Here is a 26,666-nt window from a genome sequence, read left to right as displayed (position 1 = left end):
TGCACCTGCCAGGCAGACTCCGACAGGATAGGACAAGGTGGAAGCAAACGGGACGACAGCTTGCTTCTGGCATCAAAAACACAAACAAGAATCAGACACTGAAAGTAGCAGGAACAGAGAGAGAAATAGAGACCTAATCAGAGGGGAAGAGAGAACAGGTGGGAAGGAGTGAATGAGCTAGTTAGGGGAGATGTAGAACAGCTGAAGAATGAGAGACAGAGAAGGTAACCTAAAAAGACCAGCAGAGAGAGACAGAGTGAAGAGAAAGGACAGGAACAGACATAACAAGACATGACAGTACCCCCCCACTCACCGAGCGCCTCCTGGCGCACTCGAGGAGGAACCCTGGCGGCAACGGAGGAAATCATCGATCAGCGAACGGTCCAGCACGTCCCGAGAGGGAACCCAACTCCTCTCCTCAGGACCGTACCCCTCCCAATCCACTAGGTACTGATGACCACGGCCCCGAGGGCGCATGTCCAAAATCTTACGAACCCTGTAGATGGGTGCGCCCTCGACAAGGATGGGGGGAGGGACGAGCGGGGGGCGCGAAGAACGGGCTTAACACAGGAGACATGGAAGACCGGGTGAACGCGACGAAGATAGCGCGGGAGAAGAAGTCGCACTGCGACAGGATTAATGACCTGAGAAATACGGAACGGACCAATGAACCGCGGGGCCAACTTGCGAGAAGCTGTCTTAAGGGGAAGGTTCTGAGTGGAGAGCCATACTCTCTGACCGCAACAATATCTAGGACTCTTGGTCCTACGCTTATTAGCGGCCCTCACAGTCTGCGCCCTATTACGGAAAAGTGCCGACCTGACCCCCTTCCAGGTGCGCTCGCAACGCTGGACAAAAGCCTGAGCGGAGGGGACGCAGGACTCGGCGAGCTGAGATGAGAACAGCGGAGGCTGGTACCCGAGGCTACTCTGAAAAGGGGATAGACCGGTAGCAGACGAGGGAAGCGAGTTGTGGGCGTACTCTGCCCAGGGGAGCTGTTCTGACCAAGACGCAGGGTTACGAAAAGAAAGACTGCGTAAAATGCGACCGACAGTCTGATTGGCCCGTTCGGCTTGACCGTTAGACTGGGGATGAAAGCCGGACGAGAGACTGACGGAAGCCCCAATCAAACGGCAAAACTCCCTCCAAAATTGAGACGTGAACTGCGGGCCTCTGTCGGAAACGACGTCAGACGGAAGGCCATGAATTCGGAAAACGTTCTCGATAATGATCTGAGCCGTCTCCTTAGCAGAAGGGAGCTTATCGAGAGGAATGAAATGAGCCGCCTTAGAGAATCTATCGACAACCGTAAGAATAACTGTCTTCCCCGCTGATGAAGGCAGTCCGGTGATAAAATCTAAAGCGATGTGAGACCACGGTCGAGAGGGAATGGGAAGCGGTCTGAGACGGCCGGCAGGAGGAGAGTTCCCAGATTTAGTCTGCGCGCAGACCGAACAAGCGGCGACAAATCGACGCGCGTCACGTTCCCGAGTGGGCCACCAGAAACGCTGGCGAATGGAAGCGGCGTACCCGAACGCCGGGGTGGCCGGCTAACTTGGCAGAGTGGGCCCACTGAAGAACGGCCGGACGAGTAGGAACGGGAACGAACAGAAGGTTCCTAGGACAAGCTCGCGGCGACGGAGTGTGAGCGAGTGCTTGCTTTACCTGCCTCTCAATTCCCCAGACAGTCAACCCGACAACACGCCCCTCAGGGAGAATCCCCTCGGGGTCGGTGGAGACCTCAGAAGAACTGAAGAGACGAGATAAAGCATCAGGCTTGGTGTTTTTTGAGCCCGGACGATAAGAAATAACAAACTCGAAACGAGCGAAAAACAGAGCCCAACGAGCCTGACGCGCATTAAGTCGTTTGGCTGAACGGATGTACTCAAGGTTCCTATGGTCAGTCCAAACGACAAAAGGAACGGTCGCCCCTCCAACCACTGTCGCCATTCGCCTAGGGCTAAGCGGATGGCGAGCAGTTCGCGATTACCAACATCATAGTTACGTTCTGACGGCGATAAGCGATGAGAGAAAACGCGCAAGGATGGACCTTGCCGTCAGAGAGAGAGCGCTGAGAAAGAATGGCTCCCACGCCCACCTCTGACGCGTCAACCTCAACAACAAACTGACTAGAGATGTCAGGTGTAACAAGAATAGGTGCGGATGTAAAACGATTCTTAAGAAGATCAAAAGCTCCCTGGGCGGAAACGGACCACTTAAAGCACGTCTTAACAGAAGTAAGGGCTGTGAGGGGAGCTGCCACCTGACCGAAATTACGGATGAAACGACGATAGAAATTAGCGAAGCCCAGAAAGCGCTGCAGCTCGACGCGTGACTTAGGAACGGGCCAATCAATGACAGCCTGGACCTTAGCGGGATCCATCTTAATGCCCTCAGCGGAAATAACGGAACCGAGAAAGGGACAGAGGCGGCATGAAAAGTGCACTTCTCAGCCTTCACATAAAGACAGTTCTCCAAAAGGCGCTGGAGGACGCGTCGCACGTGCTGAACATGAATCGAGAGAGACGGTGAAAAAATCAGGATATCGTCCATGTAAACGAAAACAAAAATGTTCAGCATGTCTCTCAGGACGTCGTTAACTAGTGCCTGAAAGACAGCTGGAGCGTTAACGAGGCCGAAAGGAAGAACCCGGTATTCAAAGTGCCCTAACGGAGTGTTAAACGCCGTCTTCCACTCGTCCCCCTCCCTGATGCGCACGAGATGGTAGGCGTTACGAAGGTCCAATTTGGTGAAAAACCTGGCTCCCTGCAGGATCTCGAAGGCTGAAGACATAAGAGGAAGCGGATAACGATTCTTAACTGTTATGTCATTCAGCCCTCGATAATCCACGCATGGGCGCAGGGACCCGTCCTTCTTCTGAACAAAAAAAAACCCCGCTCCGGCGGGAGAGGAGGAGGAGACTATGGTACCGGCGTCGAGCGAAACCGACAAATAATCCTCGAGAGCCTTACGTTCGGGAGCCGACAGAGAGTATAATCTACCCCGGGGGGAGTAGTTCCCGGAAGGAGATCAATACTACAGTCATACGACCGGTGTGGAGGGAGAGAAGTGGCCTTGGAACGACTGAACACCGTGCGCAGATCGTGATACTCCTCCGGCACCCCTGTCAAATCGCCAGGCTCCTCCTGTGAAGAAGAGACAGAGGAAACAGGAGGGATAGCAGATATTAAACAGGTCACATGACAAGAAACATTCCAGGATAGGATAGTATTACTAGACCAATTAATAGAAGGGTTATGGCGCACTAGCCAGGGATGACCCAAAACAACAGGTGTAAAAGGTGAACGAAAAATTAAAAAATAAATGGTCTCGCTATGATTACCAGAGACAGTGAGGGTTAAAGGCAGCGTCTCACGCTGAATCTTGGGGAGAGAACTACCATCTAAAGCGAACAAGGCCGTGGGCTCCCTAACTGTCTGAGAGGAATGTCATGTTCCCGAGCCCAGGTCTCGTCCATAAAACAGCCCTCCGCCCCAGAGTCTATCAAGGCACTGCAGGAAGCAGATGAACCGGGCCAGCGGAGATGGACCGGAAAGGTAGTGCGTGATCCAGAAGGAGAGGCCTGAGTAGTTGCGCTCACCAGTAGCCCTCCTCTTACTGATGAGCTCTGGCTTTTACTGGACATGAGGTGACAAAATGACCAGCGGAGCCGCAGTAGAGACAGAGGCGATTGGTGATTCTCCGTTCCTTCTCCTTGGCCGAGATGCGGATACCCCCAGCTGCATAGGCTCAGCATCCGAGCCGGCGGAGGAGGGTGGCAGTGATGCGGCAGGTGGCAGTGATGTGGAGAGGGGAGCAACGGAGAACGCGAGCTCCTTTCCACGAGCTCGGCGACGAAGATCAAACCGTCGCTCTATGCGAATAGCGAGAGCTATTAAGGAGTCCAGACTGGAAGGAACCTCCGGGAGAGGATCTCATCCTTAACCTCGACGAGGAGACCCTCCAGAAAACGAGCGAGCAAAGCCGGCTCGTTCCAGTCACTAGAGGCAGCGAGAGTGCGAAACTCAATAGAATAATCCGTTATGGATCGATTCCCCTGACATAGGGAAGACAGGGCCCTGGAAGCCTCCTCCCCAAAAACAGAACGGTCAAAGACCCGTATCATCTCCTCCTTAAAGTCCTGATACTGGTTAATACACTCAGCCCTCGCCTCCCAGATTGCCGTGCCCCACTCACGCGCCCATCCGGTAAGGAGAGAAATGACGTAGGCGATGCGGGCTGCGCTCCTGGAGTAAGTGTTGGGCTGGAGAGAGAACACCACATCACACTGAGTGAGGAATGAGCGGCACTCAGTGGGCTCCCCAGAGTAACACGGCGGGTTGTTGATCCTGGGCTCCGGAGACTGGGTCCATTCTTGGTCTGATTCTTCTGTTATGTACTTGAGTGAAGACCCAAAAGCGGTTTTAACAGAAAACAGAGTTCTTTAATGAAAAACAGGAATGGCATAAATCCTCTTCCAACGTAGTCAATGGAACAAAAGAACGTAGTATAATGCAGGATGCACCTGCCAGGCAGACTCCGACAGGATAGGACAAGGTGGAAGCAAACGGGACGACAGCTTGCTTCTGGCATCAAAAACACAAACAAGAATCAGACACTGAAAGTAGCAGGAACAGAGAGAGAAATAGAGACCTAATCAGAGGGGGGAAGAGAGAACAGGTGGGAAGGAGTGAATGAGCTAGTTAGGGGAGATGTAGAACAGCTGAAGAATGAGAGACAGAGAAGGTAACCTAAAAAGACCAGCAGAGAGAGACAGAGTGAAGAGAAAGGACAGGAACAGACATAACAAGACATGACAGTGTGTGTGTGTGTATCAGTTACACTTCCAGATCAGTACATAAACACAGCAAATAGGTCACATGGGGAGAGGTGTTGCTTTATTTGTTTGTTTTTTTAAACCAGGTTTGCTGTTCACTTGCGCTATATAAGATGGGAGTTCCATGCACTCATGGCTCTGTATAATACTGTACGTTTCCTTTTTGTTCTGAACCTGGGGACTGTGAAAAGACCCTGGTGGCATGTCTGGTGGGGTAAGTGTGTGTGTCAGTGCTGTGTTTTATTGTATGTAGAGGTGCTGACGAATGGCGAATAAGCTATAAAAATAAAGTCACACACTCTATATATAAACTCCCAGTAATTTATTGGGTAAATTACCAATGTTTCGGCATCACTGTGCCTTCTGGGTCTGAATGTTGACTATGCAAGCAATTTGGAATTTCCAACACATTGTTTCTTATAAAAACAAGAAGTGATGCAGTCAGTCTTTCCTCAACTCTTAGCCAAGAGAGACTGGCATGCATAGTACTAATATTAGCCCTCTGATTAGAATGAAGAGCAAAACGTGCCGTTCTGTTCTGGGCCAGCTGCAGCTTAACTAGGTCCTTCTTTGCAACACTTGACCATATGACTGGACAATAATTTAAGATAAAACTAGAGCCTGCATGACTAGAGCCTGCAAGACCTCTCAGCAAAAAAAAGAATAATGACATGAAGAAAACAGGAACCTTCTGATCAGATGTGTAAAGGGACCCTCCCTTTGGTTTCTCTACTACAGAGGTACAGCTATGGTTTCACACATCACTTCACCCAGCCGTGCCAGACCATACTCCTGCCATAAAGACCTACTTGGTCTACCCAGTGGGCCCCAACCACTTACCATAAGTGGCTAAAGACATCACACACTCAGTAGTCAAAAATATCATTACTGATTAAAAAAAAAGAAACAACCATCCCATTTGCTGGCTCTACATTCCAGCATTTTGGATTTGAGATCAGATGTTTTGTTTGAGGCGACAGTACAGAATGTCACCTTTTATTTTAGGGTATTTTCATACATATCTGTTTTACTATTTAGAAATGAAAGAACTTTATGTATCTAGTCCCCCCGTTTGAAGGTGTCGTAAGTATTTTGTAAGTATTTAGTGTATTAAAGTAGTCAAAAGTTTAGTATTTTGGTCCCATATTCCTAGCACTCTCCAAACTTGTTGGATGCATTTCCTGTTTCCTTTGGTTGTGTTTCAGATTATCTTGTGCCCAATAGGAACAAAATGGTGAATAATGTAGTGTCATATTGAAGTCACTATTATTGTAAATAAGAATAGGTTTCTGAACACTTCTACATGATTGTGGATGCTAACATGATTACAGATAGTCCTGAATGAATTCATGTTAGGGGTATGATCTTTGTGAAACCCAGCACATAAAGATGGTCAATCTGAAAATCTTCTCAATCAAGTGATGCTACAAAGGCAGTACCTGTTTGTGGTCCTAAGAAAAATTCCCCAAAAATTCAATAGAAAATAACCGCATCCTTAAGTGTCAGCTTATATTTTATAATTCTACCTCAATTGAGCATTTTATGTGACAGATGCATATCGGTTGATGACCTACTAAGGGCATTCAAGGTCAATGCTACATTCAGTTGCCAATGATATAGTTTTACTTGCACTGAAGCTAGTGGTCTACCTCAGTAAATAAATCACATAATAGTTTACACCTACTGTAGGTCAATTACTGTTGATATATGGGGCAAGTACTATTATCCCACAGACTTCTATAAAGATCTAACCCAATACTAATTATTGTCTGGGAAGAGCTGCATCAACACCTGTTGGTCATATAATAAAATTGCATCTACTACTCCAGACACAAAGTTGTAAGTGAGATCTTCTTTCTTCATCTCGAGTATAATGGTGTTCACACAAATGTAATGTCCATTCCGCCACCTACTGTACGGGTAGTAAACTGTTGGGGGGAAGATGTTATAGAAAGAAAAAATATATATTTAAAAATAACATCCCACTCCTTCAGTCACAGTCCATTCAAATCTCTACAACGGCTCAAGGGCCTGGGAAGCGGAAACATCTTAATTCAGCATTCCCTGCAATGCTTCGGCTGTTAATTCCTGCAGGACCCAACAATTATGTCCAGTTTCTTAGACTTCTTGTTTGGGCAGTACAATAAATCACCTGCAAAATAATCGTCACAAAAACCACCCTTCTTTTCAATCACTAGCTATGCTTGCATTAAGTTGTCCAGTGATTTTTTTGTCGACATTTAGAACGTTTGCATAGAAAATAGATGTGTAGTTAGATATGTAGTTACCGCCATGCTTCTTCTTATTATTAATCAGCTCGCCTCGCATTCGCTGTCAAAGCGTGCAGACAGCCTCCATTCCGCACACACAGCATGATGGCACCAGCTGTTCCGGGCGACTGTGTGATCACACTTTCCGTAGCTGATGTGAGCAAGACCTTTAAACAGGTAAATATTCACAAGGAGGCGGGGCCAGAAGAAGTACTATGACGTGTACTCAGAGCATGCGCGGACCAACTGGCAAGTGTCTTCACTGACATTTTCAATCTCTCCCTGACAGAGTCTGTAATACCTACATGTTTCAAGCAGACCACCATAGTCCCTTTGCCCAAGAAAGCAAAGGTAACCTGCCTAAATGACTACCATCAGTCGCCGTGAAGTGCTTTGAAAGGTTGGTCATGGCTCACATCGACACCATCATCCCGGAAACCCTAGACCCACTCCAATTCGCATAACGCCCCAACAGATCCATAGATGATGCAATCTCAATTGCACTCCAAACTGCCCTTTCCCACGTGGACAAAAGGAACACCTATGTGAGAATGCTGTTCATTGACTACAGCTTAGCGTTCAACATCATAGTGCCCACAAAGCTCATCACTATGCTAAGGACCCCGGGACTAAGCACATCCCTCTGCAACTGGATCCTGGTCTTCCTGATGGTCTGCCCCCAGGTGGTAAGGGTAGGCAACAACACATCTGCCACCCTAATCCTCAACACGGGAGCCCTCAGGGGTGCGTGCTTAGTCCCCTCCTGTACTCCCTGCTCACCCACGACTACGTGGCCAAGCATGACTCCAAATCAAATCAATTTGTTTTTGTCAAGTGCACCGAATACAACAGGTGTAGACCTTACAGTGAAATGCTTACTTACAAGCCCTTAACCAACAATGCAGTTTTAAGAAAAAAAAGTGTTGAGAAAGTATTTCCTAAAATAAACTGAAGTAAAAAAAAAAAAAAAAAAAATCTATATTAAAAATAAGAAAAATAACAAAAACATTAAGGAGCAACAATAAAATAACAGAAGCAAGGCTATATACAGGGGGTACCAGTACAGTGTCAATGTTGTAAATTTGCTGTTCCACTGGATGTTAGAAGGTGAATTCACCAATTTGTAAGTCGCTCTGGATAAGAGCGTCTGCTAAATGACTTAAATGTAAATGTAATGTGCGAGGGCACAGGTTAGTCGAGGTAGTTGAGTTGTATGTGTACATGTCGGTATGGGTAAAGTGACTGTGCATAGATAATAAACAGCGAGTAGCAGCAGTGTAAAAACAAAAGGGTGTCAATGCAAATAGTCCAGATGGCCATTTGATTCATTGTTCAGCAGTCTTATGGCTTGGGGGTAGAAGGTGTTAAGGAGCCTTTTGGATCTAGACTTGGCGCTCTGGTACCACCCCCATTTTTACGCTGCTGCTACTCTCTGTTAATTATCCATGCACTTTACATCTACCTACATGTAAAAATTATCTCGACTAACCTGTACCTCACACATTGACTCGGCACCAGTATATGTATATAGCCTCATTATCGTTATTTTATTGTGTTTTTATATTTTTTTATATTTAGTACATATTTTCTAAAAACGACATTGTTGGTTTAAGGGCATGCACGTACGCATTTCACAGTAAGGTCTACTACACCTGTTTTATTCGGCGCATGTGACACATAACATCTGTTTTGAACACACACATACACCCATGGCCCAAACTGGGGAGAGGATGAATGAACAATGAAATTGAGCAATTTAAGATGTATGTGTAAATATTGTGACAAAGGTGATTTTTTTAGCCTAGAATATAATGACCAAAAACTCGAAAGACGCCCCCTTTCAAATAAATAATCATCCCGAAGCGAAGATGTATGTCTGACTACCCACAGCTTGAAAAATGCTGACCGTTGAGCATCCCGCGGTAATGCAGCCTGCTACTCCTATGCAATGGCCAGGCTATCCCAGTGAAAAATTCATGGCACCGCTGCTGAGCAGAACTGTGGGGTTCCAATAGGCAGGCTAAAGGATTTGCTCATTGGTGGTGGTGTTGGTGTTAAAACAAATAAAAAATACTCGGCTATCAAACATCCCAGTTTTTTTAATAGGCATACATTTGTGGGCAGGCAAATTAGCATACTTCTATATGCGTGCTGAGGATGCTTGATTACACTCAACATGTTTTCATTGACGCAGTTAATTCGACATAACAAATGTAGCCCCCCAAAAATATTGTGACATGTGTAATGGAAATGGCAGCTAAAGGAGAGATTTTCTAAATATCAACCACAATCGTATACTTTTCTTTTGTCGACAGCGGTGGAGTTTTCTTTGGTCGAACTTTATTGCGACAAATGATGACGGAAACGGTGTTTTTCCGAATAAACGATGATTGCCGAATAGCTTCGTTTTGAAGGTACGCGAGGAACGTGATGTCATCACGTAACTAGAAACTCCACTCCACAAGACGACTGCTTGCCAAATCATTTTTTTCCCCCAACTATAAAAAGTATGTTTATTTGCAGGACAAGGACTGTCCTAACTTTCAAGAATGCCTGAAAGTTTCACCGTGGCGATATTTTTGACACGTTATAACGAGTGGAATCATGAACAGTGCTTTGTTCGCCAGGGTCCCCAGATTTACCTCCCAGTTTGTCTTTTTAGTGTCACATTCACTATTTCAAAGTCTGACTCCGCTCTCCGGTTGCACAGTCGGAGAGCCTGGCGTGAAAGGAACATCCCTAGCTCACAGTCATTGTGTTTACGAGATGCCGGACAAAGGGCAATTTTAAAACCGTCCCGTGACTCGTGGTGTCTACCGACATCCCCCAAACAAAAACCGACCCTCGGAGAATGAACGCACAGTTGATAAATAAATAGTCGCTTCTAGATATGTTAGGGCGTTGGCTAGCTGTCAGCAGTGATTTATATTGCAGTGATGTTGAAGGGCTCTGGCTAAAATTAATCGAAGGATGAAATAAAAAGCAAACGTTAAACGAAGCCTACTTCAGCAGGAGCAAAAATACCCTACTTAGTTATCATAACTGCTTTACATAGAGTAGTCTACTGAGACCGATGTGGCGAGGCTGGCTGAAATGCATGCAGAGGAGACCGAGAGCGAGGTTAGTAGGATACAGTGGTTCCCAAACTTGTGGTCCTCTGAGGAAATCTTTACAAATTTGATCAACAAGTGTTAAAAAGAACATCTCCACATGGCTTATCTTCCCCATAGGCATACATTAACATGCAACCAATACAGTACTTAAAAACGTCATATGTTTGTTTATTCGCTGATGCTACATGTCCGTGTGAATAATTTCTCACATTTTACTTCTTTCAGGGTTACAACATTACAATTGTATAGTGTTTGTAGATCAACTGAGGTGAAAAGCTACAGCAGCCAACCCTGGTTACAGCCCTGAAAATAAGTGTTGAATTTTATATTAAAGGCATTTACATATTTTTCTTTAGAATGGTATTTTTAAAGTTAATTTCACACTTCTCTACAAATGCAAAACATTTTTTTGCTAATGAAAGTGCATATGCCTACAAGTTTGCTTTATGCAAAGACCAACCTTTATTTAACCAGGAATTTTACCTTTATTCAATAGATTGGTCTAATTGAGATTAACATTTTATAAAAGTGTATGCAATATTTTTTGTTTGTTAAATCAGAGCGAGCAAAACATTTAATCTCATGCAAGCAATCTATAGCCTACAGAAATAAACAGAGTTGATATTTTCTGCAAGCTGGCTACAAATACAACTTCTCTTGTTTCATTAAACCAGGGCTCTCCAGCCCTGTTCCTGGAGAGCCACCCCTCCTGTCGGTTCTCATTTCAACCCCAGTTGCAACTAACCTGATTCATTTTATCAATCAGCTAATTATTAGAATCAGGTGTGCTAGATTAGGGTTGGAGCAAAAACCTACAGGTCGCTGTTCAGAGACAGGGTTGGAGAGTCCTGCTTAAACTGAGTTATTTCCATGATATTGTACAACTTTGTTCCTTTAAACTGTACAAAACGATTTATCTCAAACATATTGCCTAGCGTCGCACACATGGCTACAAACACAGGCCCTTAATTAATGAAACTATTTGAAGATCCTGTTTTCATAATTCGTTTGAATTAACTGTATATAGGCCTATATAAAATTGTGCAAACATTGCTTTATTTTAGGCTTTATGTGTAGGGAGCCTACCCTACTGTGTGAGAAAGCTGCATGGAAGAATTCCAATGTCTATAGAAATTGCAGAGACATTTCATTTCATTGTCAGCAAAAATGTTGGCCTTCGGACTATATGACTGGAGACATTAGCAGAATATTTGTAATGCGACAACAAATACAGAGTAGCCTGGCACTGACAGGTAGAATTCGGCTACACATCACTAGCCTCTCTCTTTCAGCTGTTCCCGTGTGCAACAGGCTATGCAAGCCTCTCCGCCATAGGCCATTCCTCTTCTCGTGAAATCCCAGGAAAAGCTATAGGCTACAAAAGTTACAGGACATTTTGATATATGTTTTTATACAATGCCTATTGGGGAAAGGATCAGGCTTGCTCTTCATAATTGCAAAATGTAAAACAGGCCTACAGCATAGAACATGCATGTAGGGGAAAGTTGAGGAGAGAAAGTGCATTGGTATGATCACTTTTGTCAGGTTATAACATTGTTGCGCTGATGCATTGCAAATAGTTGCACAGGACAGATGGAGAGATGAGCTCAATGAAAAAGACCCAAAGTACTTGACAACCATTCGAAAAATAGAAATCACTTGCAAACCACTTGAACAATGAGGCAATGACACGCTGTAAAATATATGCAGGCTAAACAGCGTTTGTTGTTGAATTACTACATTTAAATACAAGTTACTATATTCTTTTTCATTAGGCCTCCATGTACTGTACATTGAAGTAGTACTTGCAGTTGTCACTGACAATGAACATACCCTGAAAGCACTGAATGGTCTGTACCAGTGTGTGTTAGGGATCTTATGAATGGTTTTGTTACCACATTAATGTAGGATGCGTTGATCAGTTGATTGACCGGTGTAGGACTAGAATGATAAACGATCAGCTTTCCTCTAATGTGGATGATTTTATTATTATTATTATTATTATTATTATCACAACAGAACTAGCCTACTAGTAGGTCTTGCTCACGTAAGCAAATTTGAATCCATCACTTCCATTGTTTGGCTGTGCCCACAGTAACTTTTGAAAATTAGGTGGACACTAAACACGTTAAATGTTTCACCTGTAATTAAGTGTTTTTCACACACATTGCTACATGTTGCTTTCTTGGACACCGGGTTCCCTCATTTCCCACGCTGAATTGCCTGAAGTCACAGGGCTCTTTTTGCAGGCTATATTTCCCTACATTGGAGCATTGCGAAGCGTAGGTCGGGATTTTTGACCTGGTTACATGTACATTGAACAACACAGCTTTTCGGCATGTTGGCTCTTTTACACTGGGGTTCAATGGGAATTAATGGTTGATTCCCCCAATTTGTGGGTGTGGTCGAGGGGAATTCCTTATTATTATGTGAATTGCAACTCGGTATATAGAGTACAACAGTATGAGTCATAATACCCATCAAATCTAAAGGTCAAACATGGAAATGTTTCCAACTTTTTCCACCATTACATTTTCCCATAGGGGATTTTAGGAATACTTAAAACAAGGGCTGTATTTTGTAAATCTATCTAGGACAAGGGGATTTTTATCAATATAATGAATAAAAATATAAACGCAACAATTCAAAAGACTTTACTGCCCTAATCTATGTATTTCACATGACTGGGCAGGGGCGCAGCCATGGGTGGGAGGGCATAGGCCCACACACTTGGGACAGAAATACTCCTCAGTTTCCACAGCTGTCTAGGTGACTGGTCTTAGACGATCCCGCATGTGAAGAAGCCGGAAGTGGAGGTCCTGGGCTGGTTTACGGTTGTAAGGCCGGTTGGACATACTGCCAAATTCCCCAAAATGACGTTGGAGGTGGACTATGGTAGAGAAATTAACATTTAATTCTCTGGCAACAGCTCTGGTGGACATTCCTGCAGTCAGCATGCCAATGGCACGCTCCCTCAACTTGAGACATCTGTATCATTGTGTTGTGTGACAATTTTAGTGGCCTTTAATTGTCAGTATATATTTGCCTGTATTTACCCCCCCCCCCCCAAATAAAATGCTAATCAACTGCTAATATGGCTATCATGAATAATTACAAATGCCATAATGATCTGGACAAGACTGACGAATCAGGGCAATGGTAAGAGACCTGGATGACATATCTAATTTTTGCTAAATGTAGTAAAGAATAAATTGGCAACATTTAAATGGACAATTCTGTGAACTATCTTGTGGAAGTTTTAAATTGACACAACACCAGTTAGCAAAGGTGTCAGCTAGAGATGACGTGCAGGAGCTTGCAGGGATTTGTCGTCTTGCATGATGTCTACTTTGATGCTAATTAGCATTTTCGAAACTGAGTAAATGGAGCCGAATATATTGATAAAAGTCACTTTGTTCAAGAGAGATTTACATGGCTATCAAAACGTCGCTCCTAGAGTGTGCTCCTAGAGTGTATGGCTCTCTTTAATTTTCAAGTTTTCTACTCCGCTAGCCAGCACCTCGCCTAAATAGGTGTGCGTTTCTCTTCTTCTAGATTATGAAAACGTCACGCCAGGGTAAGCCTTATTTTAAGTAGGGAGGCACCGATATGACATTTTTGGACAATACTGATATTTTCCTTGCCCAAAAAAATGATACCGATATTTAACATTTTTGCAGCCTTTTAAGCATTCTAGTACAGTTAAATAGTTGAAACACACACACACACACACACTGACAAAAAGTTATTTTGTTGGCATTTACGTTTGTCCCTATTACTAGTAAAGCATAATCAAAACCAATTTCTTTCACTTACTTGCTGTGCTGTTTCGTTGTTCATTTGTTCAGTCTCAACCAGGATATCATCATACCATCATCATGATCATCATATCATCATCATCATGTCAAGAAGTGAAGTTTCAGCTCTGTCTTTTCGTGGCTTCTCTTCCTCGGTGCGCACTGACAGTGTGTCCGTTTCCATCTTGTCCAGTTGTGTCTAACATTTCACTCTAACCCTGTTTCTTGTCTGCATCGAAGTAGCAGTCCTTGTACTTAGCATCGAGCATGGTGGCAACACAGTAGAGGCTCAGAGAGAATGCTCCCGAATCACTTGTTCACAGCCTCTAGTAGAGTACCTTTCCAAGTTAAGCCGACGGTCTGTGTTCGTATTTTTGTTGAGCAGGCGTTTCAATGCCATGACAGAGGGTATCACGTCTGCTGCAGACACAGTTGAGCTTATTTCTTGAGTCAGTTGTTCGAATGGATCTAGGAGTGTTCATGTGTCAAATATGTTCTCAAATGCAATTGAAATGGCAGCAGCGGTATGAGAACCAGCACATTCTTGAGCATCAAATACAGCTTTCCTCAGTATGAAATCCTCATGGACCCACTGTGCTGTCAAACTCATAATGCTCATGTGGCTGACATCGCTGGTCCAAATGTCAGTTGTGAAGCTAATAACAGTGACTCCCATAGCAAGTAGCTCATGGATGTGAGTTTCAACAATACTGTATAACATTTGAAAAATAGTGTCTACTTGGTAGTGTGTACCGGTGCCTGACCAGTCGGCGAAAGCCAACATCATCTATGACAGAGAAAGATAGATTGTCAAGGGCAATGAATTTCACTATCTTGGTGTTAATGGATTTCACCTTTGAGTTGTCTCGACAAAAGACTGCTCGATCCACAACGGCAGACATTGTGGGCAAGGTTAGGAATGCTGTTGCACGTGTTGCGCCTTATTGTTTGTGGCATCACTACGTCATCTACCTACGTTGCATAGGTATGCACATCAGCTTTGACACCGGTTTTGCACATCAGCATTAAACTATACATCTGGACGATGCTGATGTTGGCATTTTTAGCCAATATCGGACAATTCTTACTAATATATTGTGCATCCCTAATTTTCAGTGTTTCTAAAATTCCCTATGAATGATGGAAAAACGATTAGAACCATTTCCCTGTTTGACCTCTGTTTTCTGGGTATTGATGTTACAGGGTTAAGGATTAGTTTAAAAATCACATTTCAAGAGAAATTGTAGAAATAGGTGGGGTACGACCAACACCACCGAAGTGAAACACCAGTGTAATAGTTGCATCTATTTGATTTTATCTCTACCAAACAAATAACAGACAAATCAAACTAAGCCGGTTCCACTTTCGTCTGTGATGTTACAACTGTACTCAAAGTGCATCACTCATCTAATATCTGTAGAGGGCGCTGAGCAATTTAATTTTTGGTGCAACAGTGCTTTGTATGGAATATCGCTTGCAGCTTTTTCTCAACTTTTTCCCACCGCGCGTAGCCCGCTAGAGAGAACCGTTCTCCAAGCAGCAGGATATTATGATGAAAGCAAAATCGGGAATGATCTTTTCTAAATAAGAGTCCCTCTGCAAAGACATGCTAAACTGAGAATAGTTTTTTTTTAGCCATCTCCTGCAATACTACTGTTTTTCACAGCATTGCAACCAGTGGTGTAAACATACCCCCCCCAAAACTACTTAAGTAGTACTTTAAAGTATCTACTAAAGTATTTACTATTTATATTTTTGACAACTTTTACTTAATTATATTTCTTAAGAAAGTCATGCAAATTTTACTCAATATATTTTCCCTGACACCCAAAAATACTTGTTACATTTTGAAGGACCGGAAAAGAGTCCAATTCACGCATTTATTAAGAGAACATCCCTGGTGTTCTCTACTTACTCTGATTTATCGGACACTCTAAACAGTCATGCTTCATTTGTAAATTATGTCTAAGTGTTGGAGCATGCCCCTGGATATCCGGAAATAAATAAATAAAACATGGTGCCATCTAGTTTGCTTAATATAAGGGATTTTTAATTATTTAGACTTTTACTTTTGATACATGAGAATATTTTTTCAATTATATTTACTTTTGATACTTAAGTATATTTAAAACAATTTTTTTAGACTTTTACGCAAGTAGTGTTTTACTGGGTGACCATCACTTTTACTTGACTCATTTTCTAGTAAGTTATGGTTACTTTTTTCTCAAGTATGACAATTAGGTACTTCTTCCACCTCTGACTGCAACTACATTTGACAAAATAAATTAAGAATTTGAAGTATTTTATCCCAGCATTTCTTTTCGAAGTTTACACAAATACTGGTATGCTGACATTTAAAGAAATACACTTTGAAAAAACAAACAAATATATGTTATTGGGATTACTTTATGGAGGGGGTGGAGAACGAAGTGCTGCTGAATATGTACAAAACAGGTCTCCCTCCAAAACGACACCTATTTGGTTAGTATAGACCCTACTGAGAATTTCCCACCCTACGTTAGCTGAGACAAGTAGATTTGGTTTTCCCATGTAAAGTCTATTACAGTGTATTCCATTGGAGGATATAGATCAGGTGGAGTGAAAAGCCAGCAGCAGGCCTTGTGACACAGTCCCCCTAAAAAACAAACCATATTTGGTTAGTAGAGACCCTAATGAGTATTTTTCCACTCCCCTTTAGCTAAGACAGGTAGAAAAGTTCTCTCTACAGCCCAATTTCCTCAACACACCAGTGTCAACATTGTATTTTTTCATTATTATTTTTTATTTTTTTAAAGTCAGCCTTATTTTGGTTTTCATAAATTACTTATCGACATTTCTTGTTGGCACAATAAAAGTGGCTGCTGATAAAAAAAAAATATATATATATATATATTTGAAATCAACTAATGATATTGTAATGTGTTGAAATGCGGGCTTTTATCTAGATTTTCTTTATTGCCTTAATTAGAGTGACGTTATCATTTGTGCTGCTGGCAGAATTGTACTTAGCTAGAAAAAGGAAGTAGAGTAGCTGGCTAGCAGTTATTAGTCAGCTCGAAAAGCCAGCCAGTAGGTTTGAAAAGGATGTACAATTCAACGTATTTTACTACAAGACAGGTTTTAATATTCGGGTAAGATAGCAATAGCAAACAGGTACACCACCTTGTAGATACATAACTTTGCGGGTTGCTTATGTTTTTGACTGTTAGCTAATTTAATTGCGTAATTTTACTGCTTGATTCTGAACGACAACGTCCTTAGCTAACAGGCTAACGTTAGCTGAATGTATTTGGTTAGCCAGTCTTGATTTAATCAACAAGGGAACTACAAAAGCAGCTTTTTAAATTATCCGTCAGTTGTATGCGGGAAACACAATAAGGAAAGGAGTCATCTTAGACGATGAGAAAAACAACTGAACAAGGTAAGATAATGTATGTTTATCTAGTTACAATGCTTGTTCTAAACGTAAGTTTGTCAATGAACAAATCAATGAAATATGGGAAGCAGACCCTAGACAGAATTGTTGTGCCGTATCCAAATAATTTGGTGTAGGAGTTTTAGTGAACGTGAAGTGTCGCTATAGTAATCAATAATGATAACATTTCACTGCAGTTCATTGATGTCTATATTTCAAGTTACCTCAGTGTCTACTTCCTCTTTGATTCTCATTCCAATGTCAAAAAAAGCAGCCAGAGAAGTTGGTAGTGAACTTAACAAAACCCATTTGCCTCTATACATTGTGACAATGAGTGCTCTTGCTCATTGTCTGAGCTTACACACACACAAAGTGTCGCTGACACAAGTTTTATGACACATCTTGGAGCAAAAAAGAGTGGGGTAGCCAAGTTTCAAAGTTAGAGGACTCTCTCCTCTGTAATTCAGTCCCACGTCCTTTCACCTCCACCCAACCACATGCTGCCAAAATCCTCCACAGCATTGTAGCTACATTACTAATGTATGACCTGTGGAAAAACTTAATCACAAACAGAAAAAGACCAAATAGGAACAAGGTCGTTCCATGTCATTTCAGCAAGCCCTGACACCCATCATCTCTTATTACAGAAACAAATTCAGAACAGTTAGAAGCAGATAAGGTAAGCATTCTGGAAACATTATTTTGTTGAAATATAATTATCTCTGAGAAATTAAGGTAATTGATTGCACCCATATTGGCCATTAAATCTTTTTAGGATTCATATAATTTTGAATAACTATAGTACCTAACACATGATTTGGACCAAACTTTTTTTCTAATGAGTACAACCACGGTACCACTTTTTTTTTTTTTTTGCATTTATGGACCAATTCTAATGAATAGGAGGGATTCAAAAAAAAAAAAACCCCACCTGGAACAGCACCATTTAGTGGTCAGAACCTGGTAAAATAAGGATGTAAGCTGGGACATAAACCCAACATCTTCAATGACTAATTTCTCTGGACAGGGGGGAAAAAACATCACCAAATTCACTGAAAATTCATTACGTAGGATGAAGAAACAATACTCACAGCCCCAGCTCCATACTACTTGTCAAACATAGAGAACTGATACTATATACTTGTTGTTGGGGTGGGATGTGGGTGTCTTGACCATTTGTTTGGGTTCCTCATGTCTAACTCATTGTTAGAAAATGTTTACTCCAACTTGGATTTTAGGGTTTATTTTTAATATAATAATCCTATACATTTTAAATAGCCAACTTGTGTGCAATCAATTAGCTGAATTTCTCAGTGATCAAATTCTATTCAACAAAGTAATGTTCCTGGAATACTAATCTCATCTGTTTCTAACATAAACATTTTCAGAACAATCTGAGATGGGGAGTGCCAATCATCTTTCTTGTGCTTTTTAAGGTGCAAGATCCCGAAAGTGGAATTAGGTGTATGTTTAGCTGAAGTCTGTCATTCTTGAACTTGCTATTTGGTGTTACTCCAGTGGGGGTGTGTAATGTGCAAGTCATTTCCTTCTGATGAAATAGTGTATTTACACTTCCCTCTCTAAGCTGCTCTGTTTGCCATGTGTCTGCATTTAGTGGCCCTTACAGCTTCAACTTCTTTAAAAAAGTTCTGTGCTGAACAAGATACAGCGACCATTTTGACCCCTAACTCTGATTAGTAAACCTGATTGGGGAACAGGAAACCAATGTAATAAATAGACTTTGTTTCATAGCTGACTCAAATGCCTTGGAATGTTAAAGATATGAAAGACAGGGTTTCATTTGAATAATCTTCTTCTGGATGCACTGCAGAAAGCACACTGGATCCACATAAAGTTTTTTTTGTTTGTCTTAAGGGCCATATGGCCCCTGGCTCATACACCATTGCCCTACTGTTGTCAGGCTACTGGTGTTGTAAAAGTGGGAGGGTTAAAGCTCAGGGTGATGTTCCATTTTTAGGAGTTGAGTTTTAATTGGCCTAAACAGCCTGGCGGATGCAATTGAGTGGAACTGTGGGTGGAAAGATGATCAACGTAATTTCTTTATCAGCCAGATATGTCTTGATATTCACTCCATTTACAACACTTTGATAAAGGAATGCTTTGATACATCATTTTACAAGCAGTCTATTCTCTCTGATAGTAGGCTAATGTAATAGAAAATATTTGCTCCGTGTCTCAGTACATAGGATAACTTAACAGAAATCCACACTTGTGTTGACTTCATCCACCAATCCTTTTTCCTATTTGCACAGGCAATATTGCTTTTGCATAAGCAACTTAGCAGATGGAAAGCTCTTTTCAGAGAAGTCTCATCAGTTTGATTAATTCACCAAAACGAAACCTGTAGGTCTAGCACTTTAATACAGGAACTGTTGTTGTTCCCTGTTTGTCTTATCAAGCACACAGCATGTTACACAACTGCATTAAATGTTTACACTTTTTTAATTAGGCTATTTCCTAGGCCCTACATTTCTTAGTCTCATACTATAGCCTTAACGAATGATGCTACTGTACAATGAGTGTACAAAACATTAAGAACACCTGCTCTTTCCATGACACTGACAGCTATGATCCCTTATTGATGTCACTTGTTAAATCCACTTCAATTAAGGGAAGGCGACAGGTTAAATAATTAAAGCCTTGAGACAATTGAGACATTGATTGTGTATGTGTGCCATTCAGAGGGTGTGGACAAGACAAAAGATTTAAGTGCCTTTGAACAGGGTCTGGTAGTAGGTGCTAGGGACAGCGGTTTGTGTCAAGAACTGCAACACTGCAGGGTTTTTCATGCGCAACAGTTTCCTGTTTGTATCAAGAATGGTCCACCACCCAAAGGCCATCCAGTTAACTAGGCACAACTGTGGGAAGCATTGAAGTCAACATGGGCCAGCATCCCTGTGGAACTTTTTTGACACCCTGTAGTCCATGGCCCAACAAATTGAGGCTGTTCCGAGGGGGAGGCGCACGCAACTCAATATTAGGATGGCGTTCCTAATGTTTGGTGTACTCGGTGTATGTCGGAGGCTTGAGTGTAAGCCATTGACTGTATGGTGTAGGCCTATTGTGTTATTAATTGTGCGGAAATGTGTTTCTTATTTTTAGATGTTGACTCTCAGAAGTGGTTAAGCAAAGTGATGTATATGGGTGGGTGCGTTTAGTGAAGAGATGAAAGCTGTCTGGGAACCATCTCTAGCGATCTTATCTCCCAAGCCTGTTCCTGACTGTGTCGTTCTGAGTTTCTCGAATAACTTGGGAAGTCACCCTCATTTTTCAATGCAGGCCCTAAGCAATGATGACTCATGGCTACTTTGCGAAATTAGGTCAGAGAAAGTATACTGAACAAAAATATAAACGCAACATGGAACGTGTTGGTTTCATGAGCTGAAATAAAAAATCCCAGAAATATTCCATGTGCACAGAAAGCTTATTTCTCTCCGATTTTGTGCACAAATTTGTTTAAATCCCTGTTAGTGAATATTTCTCCTTTGAGAAGATAATCTATCCACCTGACAGGTGTGGAATATCAAGAAGCTGATTAAACAGCATGATCATTACACAGGTGCACATTGTGCTGGGTAGAGTAAAAGGCCACTCTAAAATGAGCAGTTTTGTCACACAACACAATGCCACAGATGTCCCAAGTTGAGGGAATGTGTGGGCCTGGGAGGGCATAGGCCCACCCACAAGGGAAACAGGCCCACCCATGGCTGCACCGCTGCCCAGTCATGTGAAATCCATAGACGAGGGCATAATGAATTTATTTCAATTGACTGAGTTCCTTTTGAACTGTAACAAAGTAAAATTGCTGCCTGTTGCATTTTATATTTGATTTGAAACCATTCTGGTTTAATAGGTATCCATGTTTTGGACTTGGAGTGTGGAGAAGGATGTGTAGCCCAGTGCTGGTATTGCAGTGTTCTCTGTAACAAACCCTGAAGAGTCCCTCTGCACTTTCATGGTCAGATTTTTATTTTATTTTTTTATCCTCCAAATGGTAAAGAATAGGATTTGGGAAACTGATCCTAGATCTGTTCTCTTGTTAGAAACACTAATGAGTCCCCCAGCTCCCCCAGTCTGTTTATATGCTGCCTGGTCTACCTGTAGAAGTAGTCAAAGCCACCTGCCCTCGCATGATACTATACAACAGTCTCAGCAGTTATTCAGTGGCATTGAAATTATTTTAGAAGATGAAAGGACTTAAACTCACACAATTGCAGAATTCGAGACTGCGACCAAAACAGTAGACCCTTTGACATGGCGACGTGACATCAATTTAAAATTGGTCGCTAGGGTGACAGTGAATTGTTTTCATTGGTCACATTTTTTTAAAGTTTACAATTAGCTTTTTATTTTTATTATCAAGATTTATTTAAACAGTAATGGGTATGCAAACCAGGTATAAAAGTTTGTTTTAAAGTCATATTTAAATCTTAGCAATGGACAATTCAGTCATGACCTGTTTAAATAAAACATTTCTAAAGGCTTTCCCAAAACTTTCTCCAATTAAATGTTGTAAACTCTGCCATTACATTGCGCAGTACAAAAACCCTGCTAGTCAAACACAGGTCTCTTGTAGGGTGTGCAATTTAATTAATGGGAAACTCCACCCTCCTCATCTCATATTCATATATGCATCTACTGCATCTTGCCTATGCCGCTCTGTACCATCACTCATTCATATCTTTATGTACATATTCTTTAACCCTTTAAACTTATGTGTATAAGGTAGTAGTTTTGGAATTGTTAGCTAGATTACTCGTTGGTTATTACTGCATTGTCGGAACTAGAAGCACAAGCATTTCGCTACACTCGCATTAACATCTGCTAACCATGTGTATGTGACAAATAAAATTTGATTTGCTTTTAGTTAACCAAATACCTAGCCGGATGATCTGCATTGACCCCCCCCCCCCCCCCGACTAACTCTTCTGACTCGTCACATACGCTGATGCTACTGCTCACCCATCTACACAATCTACACAATACCCCAGAATGAAAAAGTGAAAAGATGTTTTTGGAGATGTTTGCAAATTTATTAACAATGAAATAGTGAAAGAGCTCTATACTTTGTAGAAGCATTTAAATGATGCTTTCCCGGGTCAGTATTCTTGTCATTTGGGCCAGTAGCTTTCAGTTGGCACTGGCAAATTTACCTGAATGTCAAGCCCTGCATGGGCATGCTAATTTAAAATATGGCTAGTCATTATTAGCCTGGTTCTGTATAGAATGCAGGTACATTTATGGGACACAGGTCATTATCGTTGCACAGTGTCAAAAAATCGGTGTGACCAGATCAAGAGCTGGTGCCATCAACTGGAAAAAGTTTGTTTGGAACCCTGACTTGGAGAGGAGCTGCTGCCTTGAAATGACCGTTCTGTAATAAATAGGCTAGGCAAAGTTGTGACTTTGAAATGACATCTAAATCTAATGGAACTGTTAAGTCACTAGAGAAATGAGAATGAATCAGCGTTAAGTTACTATATGATAATATTGCTGAGGACATCTCTTGGCATGAAGGTCGTGGACACGTAGAGGCCTGTCTTTGTGTTTTTCAGGGAGGCTGTTTTCTTCCTGTCTCCTGTTTCAGAATACTGGGATGGGCAGGGAGGAGTGATCCTTTGTTAGTGTAGTTTACCTTTAGGCTTTCATTGTAAATAAGAATTTGTTCTTAAATGACTTGCCTAGTTTAAATAAAGGTTCAATAAAAACCTTTCACTTCCCTCACCAAGTAACTCATTCACTGTCCATAGGCTAGTGTTCAAAAAAGGTTGACAAGTTGTCATTTCTGAAAAGTTTGTCCAATAAAGGCTAGAATATGGAGTTGTCCTTGCAGGTGTTGGGCCCAGGTCCTCTGTCTCTGTCTGTGATTGGCTGAGGTTTTGGTCAGAGCGGGCCTCTAATCCAGAGGAGCCGTGCCTGCAGTATATTGACAGGAATGCTCCTGGGTGTGTCGTTTTGTGGGGAGAAAGAAAGAGCTTTGAATTCTGCAGTGAGCAGCTAACTATGTGGTGCGGATTTGGCGACAACGTGTTTTTTTTGGTACTTTTTAAACGTATGGAAAACGCTTAAGCTGGAGACAGAACTTGGACGGCATGCCACAATCCTGCTGGCAACTCTGATCTCTCAATGTGGGCAATCTGAATTTATTGCAAGTTTATAAATAGCTGCAATTGCAGTGTATAAGTGAAAAAGCAAGACTGTCAATTTGAAGGGATATATTTGTTTGGGGCTGTTGTGCTGAGCCTTCATTCAGGCCACCACAGCCATCATAAATTAACATGCATATGATGAAGTAAAACATAATGACGTCATGATGAATGATCAAAGACTGAACTAGGTGTTTGGCTGGAGTTTTAGTGTAGCTTAATGTTCATCCACAAAATGCAGCAATTTTCCAGCAGTGACGTGTGAAGTGTGTGAGTCATGGACAGGTGACTGCATTTAAAAGCCACTTGTCGCATCATGCACGTCAAAGAGCTATCCCAGAAGATGGCGTAGGCTTAGACACCCTCTTAATATGCACTTTCAAAGACCACATCACAGGTTTAGGGGCAGCCCCTGTAGACATTTTCCTTGGTTGTCTTGTCCAGACAGGGTGGGAGGTACCCAAACAGGTACTGGTAGTATTTTTAAATATTATATTCCTGTAGACTAGGCCATTCTACATTATAAATAATATACTGTAAAATTAGTATCCCAGGTCAAGTAGAGACTATTGGACCATGGCTCTACACCCACCCACTAGCGTTTCAGTCCCTGAGCTTAGCTCTCTCAGGAAGAGCGCTGTCTGGCCGTGTGTGTGGTGTGGACAGGATGACTGGTTGTTTGCCCTGGTGAGAAGTAATGCATTCCCCCTCTAAATCCAAATCAAATTTATTTGTCACATACACATGGTTAGCAGATGTTAATGCGAGTGTAGCGAAATGCTTGTGCTTCTAGTTCCGACAATGCAGTAATTACCAACAAGTAATCTAACTAACAATTCCTAAACTACTGTCTTATACACAGTGTAAGGGGATAAAGAATATGTACATAAGGATATATGAATGAGTGATGGTACAGAGCAGCATAGGCAAGATACAGTAGATGGTATCGAGTACAGTATGTACATATGAGTATGTAAACAAAGTGGCATAGTTAAAGTGGCTAGTGATACATGTATTACATAAGGATGCAGTCGATGATATAGAGTACAGTATATACGTATGCATTGTTTAAAGTGGCTAGTGATATATTTACATTTCCCATCCATTCCCATTATTAAAGTGGCTGGAGTTGAGTCAGTGTCAGTGTGTTGGCAGCAGCCACTCAATGTTAGTGGTGGCTGTTTAACAGTCTGATGGCCTTGAGATAGAAGCTGTTTTTCAGTCTCTCGGTCCCAGCTTTGATGCACCTGTACTGACCTCGCCTTCTGGATGATAGCGGGGTGAACAGGCAGTGGCTCGGGTGGTTGATGTCCTTGATGATCTTTATGGCCTTCCTGTAACATCGGGTGGTGTAGGTGTCCTGGAGGGCAGGTAGTTTGCCCCCGGTGATGCGTTGTGCAGACCTCACTACCCTCTGGAGAGCCTTACGGTTGAGGGCGGAGCAGTTGCCGTACCAGGCGGTGATGCAGCCCGCCAGGATGCTCTCGATTGTGCATCTGTAGAAGTTTGAGTGCTTTTGGTGACAAGCCAAATTTTTTTCAGCCTCCCGAGGTTGAAGAGGCGCTGCTGCGCCTTCTTCACGATGCTGTCTGAGTGGACCAATTCAGTTTGTCTGTGATGTGTATGCCGAGGAACTTAAAACTTGCTACTCTCTCCACTACTGTTCCATCGATGTGGATAGGGGGGTGTTCCCTCTGCTGTTTCCTGAAGTCCACAATCATCTCCTTAGTTTTGTTGAGTGTGAGGTTATTTTCCTGACACCACACTCCGAGGGCCCTCACCACCTCCCTGTAGGCCGTCTCGTCGTTGTTGGTAATCAAGCCTACCACTGTTGTGTCGTCCGCAAACTTGATGATTGAGTTGGAGGCGTGCGTGGCCACGCAGTCGTGGGTGAACAGGGAGTACAGGAGAGGGCTCAGAACGCACCCTTGTGGGGCCCCAGTGTTGAGGATTAGCGGGGAGGAGATGTTGTTACCTACCCTCACCACCTGGGGGCGGCCCGTCAGGAAGTCCAGTACCCAGTTGCACAGGGCGGGGTCGAGACCCAGGGTCTCGAGCTTGATGACGAGCTTGGAGGGTACTATGGTGTTAAATGCCGAGCTGTAGTCGATGAACAGCATTCTCACATAGGTATTCCTCTTGTCCAGATGGGTTAGGGCAGTGTGCAGTGTGGTTGAGATTGCGTCGTCTGTGGACCTATTTGGGCGGTAAGCAAATTGGAGTGGGTCTAGGGTGTCAGGTAGGGTGGAGGTGATATGGTCCTTGACTAGTGTCTCAAAGCACTTCATGATGACGGAAGTGAGTGCTACGGGGCGGTAGTCGTTTAGCTCAGTTACCTTAGCTGTCTTGGGAACAGGAACAATGGTGGCCCTCTTGAAGCATGTGGGAACAGCAGACTGGTTTAGGGATTGATTGAATATGTCCGTAAACACACCAGCCAGCTGGTCTGCGCATGCTCTGAGGGCGCGGCTGGGGATGCCGTCTGGGCCTGCAGCCTTGCGAGGGTTAACTCGTTTAAATGTTTTACTCACCTCGGCTGCAGTGAAGGAGAGACCGCATTTTTTCCGTTGCAGGCAGTGTCAGTGGCACTGTATTGTCCTCAAAGCGGGCAAAAAAGTTATTTCGTCTGCCTGGGAGGGAGCCAGACATCCTGGTCCGTGACTGGGCTGGATTTCTTCCTGTAGTCCGTGATTGACTGTAGACCCTGCCACATGCCTCTTGTGTCTGAGCCGTTGAATTGGGATTCTACTTTGTCTCTGTACTGACGCTTAGCTTGTTATCCTTTTGTCTATCCTTTTGTGGTCAGTGAGCCAGGCCCAGAGACCTGACAGGCACTCCTCTGCACCAGACCCAGTCCTAGCATCCACCTTAAACCTGGCTACTCCAGAATCACAATGATTGGTCAAGGCCACCCTGTTTTCTCCATTTCCTCTGACTAGCAGTACAGGTCCTGGGTGCGCTTTGGTTTCCTGTTTTAGAACATTAGCCTGATATTGATGCTTCATACACTTTAGAATTGCTGTAATATGTCCATGGCTGAGTTACTTGAATTGGTTGCGATGTGAAA

The 26,666-nt window shown here is 42.9% G+C and overlaps 1 protein-coding gene across 8 annotated transcripts in view; it reads left to right on the top strand.

Moving 5' to 3' along the window:
- The first annotated feature begins 17,014 nt into the window (after nt 1-17,014).
- The window catches only part of si:zfos-588f8.1, a 95,936-nt gene continuing 86,284 nt past the window's right edge, over nt 17,015-26,666 (top strand). For 4 of the 8 annotated variants that reach the window (XM_064934945.1, XM_064934941.1, XM_064934946.1 and 1 more), the window contains exon 1: nt 17,015-17,438. The gene's annotated coding sequence lies outside the window, so the exon portion shown is untranslated. Of the gene's footprint in view, nt 17,439-21,392; nt 21,412-26,666 lie in introns of those variants that run through there. The other 4 variants (XM_064934947.1, XM_064934948.1, XM_064934942.1 and 1 more) reach the window with 3 other exon arrangements.

This window comes from Oncorhynchus masou, chromosome 24 (genome assembly GCF_036934945.1).
Source record: "Oncorhynchus masou masou isolate Uvic2021 chromosome 24, UVic_Omas_1.1, whole genome shotgun sequence".
Lineage (NCBI taxonomy): Eukaryota > Metazoa > Chordata > Actinopteri > Salmoniformes > Salmonidae > Oncorhynchus > Oncorhynchus masou.
This window is presented reverse-complemented; position numbering and strand designations above follow the sequence as displayed.